This window comes from Dryobates pubescens, chromosome Z (genome assembly GCF_014839835.1).
Source record: "Dryobates pubescens isolate bDryPub1 chromosome Z, bDryPub1.pri, whole genome shotgun sequence".
Taxonomy (NCBI): Eukaryota; Metazoa; Chordata; class Aves; order Piciformes; family Picidae; genus Dryobates; species Dryobates pubescens.
Window position 1 is genome coordinate 55,184,610 of NC_071657.1, and position 4,033 is coordinate 55,188,642.

Here is a 4,033-nt window from a genome sequence, read left to right on the forward strand (position 1 = left end):
GATCGTGCCAGTGTCTTCACACACAGTATCACACAGTATCACCAAGGTTGGAAGAGACCTCAAAGATCATCGAGTCCAACCTGTCACCACAGACCTCATGACTAGACCATGGCACCAAGTGCCACGTCCAATCCCCTCTTGAACACCTCCAGGGACGGTGACTCCACCACCTCCCTGGGCAGCCCATTCCAATGACAAATGACTCTCTCAGTGAAGAACTTTCTCCTCACCTCGAGCCTAAACTTCCCCTGGCACAGCTTGAGACTGTGTCCTCTTTTCTGGTGCTGGTTGCCTGTGAGAAGAGACCAACCCCTTCCTGGCTACAACCACCTTTCAGGTAGTTGTAGAGAGCAATGAGGTCACTCGTGAGCCTCCTCTTCTCCAGGCTAAACAATCCCAGCTCCCTCAGCCTCTCCGGCAGCTGTCAATCAGCACCCCCAGGTCCCTCTCTGTTTGGCAGCTCTCCAGCCACTCTGACCCCAGCCTGTAGCTCTGCATGGGGTTACCGTGGCCAAAGTGCAGCACCCGGTAATTGGACTTGTTGGATGCCATCATATTGGACTCTGCCCATCTGTCCAGTCAGTCAAGGTCCCTCTGCAGAGCCTTTCTACCCTCTAACTGACCAACATCTGCTCCCATCTTGGTGTCATCTGCAAATTTGCTGATGACTGTCTCAACCCCCTCATCCAAGTCATCAATGAAGATGTTAAAGAGGACAGGGCCCAGCACTGATCCCTGGGGGACGCCACTGGTGACTGGCTGCCAGCTGGATGTGGCACCATTCACCACCACACTCTGGGCTCGGCCCTCCAGCCAGTTCCTAACCCAGTGCAGAGTGCTGCTGTCCAAGCCACGAGCTGACAGCTTAGACAGCAGTTTGCTGTGGGGGATGGTGTCAAAGGCCTTGCTGAAGTCCAGGTAGACCACATCCACAGGCCTCCCCACGTCCACCAGATGGGTCACCTGATCATAGAAGGAGATCAGGTTGGAGAGGCAGGACCTGCCCTTCCTAAATCCATGCTGGCTGGGTCTGAGCCCTTGGCCATCCTTCAGGTGCGCAGTTATTGCCACCAGGATAATCTGCTCCATCACTTTCCCTGGCACTGAGGTCAGGCTGACTGGCCTGGAGTTTCCAGGTTCCTCCATCCGTCCCTTCTTGTGGATGGGGACCACACTGGCCAGTTTCCAGTCATCTGGGACCTCTCCAGTGAGCCAGGACTGGAGGAAAATGATGGAGAGCGGCTTGGCCAGCTCATCTGCCAGCTCTCTCAGCACCCTAGGATGGATCCCATCCGGTCCCATGGACTTGTGAGTGTCCAAGTGGCTCAGCAGGTCCCAAACTAATTCCTCATGGATTACCGGGGCATCACACTGCCCCCTGACCCTATTACCCAGCTCAGGAGGCCACTCGTCCTGAACTCCTCCTGCCTTGCTGTTAAACATTGAGGCAAAGAAGGTGTTCAGGACCTCAGCCTTTTCCTTGTCTTCAGTCACAGAGTTCCCCCCCAGGTCCAGTAAGGAGTGGAGGTTCTTCTTGCCCTTCTTTTTAGTGTTGATATACTTGTAAAAATGCTTTTTATTTTCTTTCACAGAGGTGGACAGCTTCAGTTCCAACTGGGCCTTTGCCTCTATTTTTTCCTACATAATCTAACCACTTCCTTGAACATACCTCGAGAAGCCTTCCCCTCCTTCCAAAGGTGATACAGCCTCTTTTTTTCCCTTAAATCCTTCAGGAGCTGCTTGCCCATCCAGGCCGGTCGCCTTCCCCGCCGGCTCATCTTTCGGCACATGGGAACTGCCAGTTCCTGTGCCTTCAAGAGCTCCTGTTTGAAGTAGGTCCAACCCTCCTGGACCCCTCGGTTTTTGAGGGCTGCTACCCAGGGAACTTTGAGAATAAGTTTCTTAAAGAGGCTGAAGTTTGCCCTCCGGCAGTCCAAGGTGAAGGTTCTGTTGGTGCTCCTCCCTATCTCCCTGCCTATTGAAAACTTCACTATCTTGTGGTCACTGCACCCTAGGCAGCCTCCCACAGACACGTCTCCCACCAGCCCTTCTCCATTGGAGAACAGCAGGTCAAGCAGAGCCTGTCCCCTGGTAGGCTCACTTAACAGCTGCGTCAGGAAGCAGTCCTCCATTTGCTCCAGGAATCTTCTGGACTGCCTCCTGTCTGATGAATTAAGTTCCCAGCAGATATCAGGCAGGTTGAAGTCACCCATAAGGACAAGATCTGGTGATCTTGAGACTGCTTCCAATTGCTTACGGAATAATTCATCAGCCTCCTCATCCTGGTTGGGTGGTCTATAACAGACTCCAACCAGGATGTCAGATTTGTGAGGCCTCCCTCTGATTTTAACCCGCAGGCTCTCAATCCCATCATCCTCCACCTCAAGCTCTGTGGCAGAGTGACTCCCTAAAATACAGAGCCACCCCTCCTCCTCTCCTCCCTCGCCTGTCTCTCCTAAAGAGCCTGTAACCCCCCAGTGTAGCACTCCAATCGTGTGTGTTGTCCCACCATGTTTCTGAGATGGTGACTATATCATAGTCACCCTGGTGGACCAGGACCTCCAGCTCCTCTTGTTTATTGCCCAGGCTGTGTGCATTGGTGTACATGCACTGCAGCTGGGCTCTCGACTTCCCAGTTAACCCTAATTTGTGTCTGTAAAAAAAAATATGGAATGCTTCACGAATTTGCCTGTCATCCTTGTGCAGGGGCCATGCTAACCTACTCTGTATCGTTCCAGTTTCAGGATATGTGCTGCCAAAGCGAGCACATCACTGTGTGACCTCCAATAAGACATGTAACTTACAGGAACAAGCTGGAGTCAAGCTTCTTCAGGGGTGACCTTATCACTCTCTACAACTACCTGAAGGGAGGTTGTAGACAGGCAGATGTTGGTCTCTTCTCCCAAGCAGCCAGCACCAGAACAAGAGGACACAGTCTCAGGCTGCGCCAGGGGAGGTTTAGGCTGGATGTTAGGAGGAATTTCTATACAGAGAGAGTGATTGTCCATTGGAATGGGCTGCCCCGGGAGGTAGTGTAGTCTCCATCATCGGAGTTGTTCAGGAGGAGACTTGATGGGGTGCTTGGTGCCATGGTCTAGTTGTTTAGGTGGGTTGGATTGGTTGATAGGTTGGACACAATGATCTTGAAAGTCTCTTCCAACCTGGTCTATTCCATTCTATTCTATTCTATTCTATTCTATCCTATCCTATCCTATCCTATCCTATCCTATCCTATCCTATCCTATCCTATCCTATCCTATCCTATCCTATCCTATCCTATCCTATCCTATCCTGTTCTTGCTCTGATTGTGCCTTAAGGGAAAGCATGACCCACCAGTTAAAAAAAAAAAAAAAAAAAGTCAAGGGGACCCTGTGTCCTCCCCTGAAAGGAAAGGAGTGAACGGAGGTAAAGCCATGCTCAAGGTGTCAGGCAAATGCTCTCCTTGCCTAGCTCACCCTCACAGGTGCCTCTGTGAAACAAGCATGAGGCTCCAGGTATGGAATCCTTAGTAGAGGATGTGGATAATGGCCCATCTATAACAGAGATGTTGCCAAGGTCAGAAATATCCATCCACCACATCATGACCACATTCATGAGGAACAGAAGAGAGGTTATAGTTGTAGGAGATTCCATTCTGAGAGGAACAGAGTGCAATCTTCAAGATAGACTCTCCTCTTCAGGAAACCTTTTGCCTCCCATGTTAAAGAGATAAAGGAAACTTCCTAGTTTGGTACAGCCCTGAGACTGTTACCCATTACTGCTCTTCCTTGTGGATGGTGATGAAGCCACAACACAATCTAAGAGCCGTCCAAAGACTTGAGGACTTTGGGATAGTTGGTGAAGGAATCTGGAGCACAGGTTATTTTTCACTCTCTCCTTTCAGCTGTGGGGCAATGGCTCTGGAATAAACATACAGACACGCTCTACCAATGCATGGCTCTGTGGCTGGCATCACCACCACAGTTTTGGGTTTTCTGATAATGCCTACACAGCACCAGGCTTGGTGGCACCACAAGGTATTCACCTTCCTCA

General features: G+C 50.9%; 1 non-coding gene across 1 annotated transcript; it reads right to left on the minus strand.

Annotated features, from left to right (window-relative positions):
* Positions 1-2,661: 2,661 nt before the first annotated feature.
* LOC128899537 (U6 spliceosomal RNA) lies at positions 2,662-2,768 on the minus strand. The gene has a single exon (XR_008463131.1). It is a non-coding gene; the product is annotated as a U6 spliceosomal RNA (small nuclear RNA).
* Between the last annotated feature and the right edge of the window lie 1,265 nt (positions 2,769-4,033).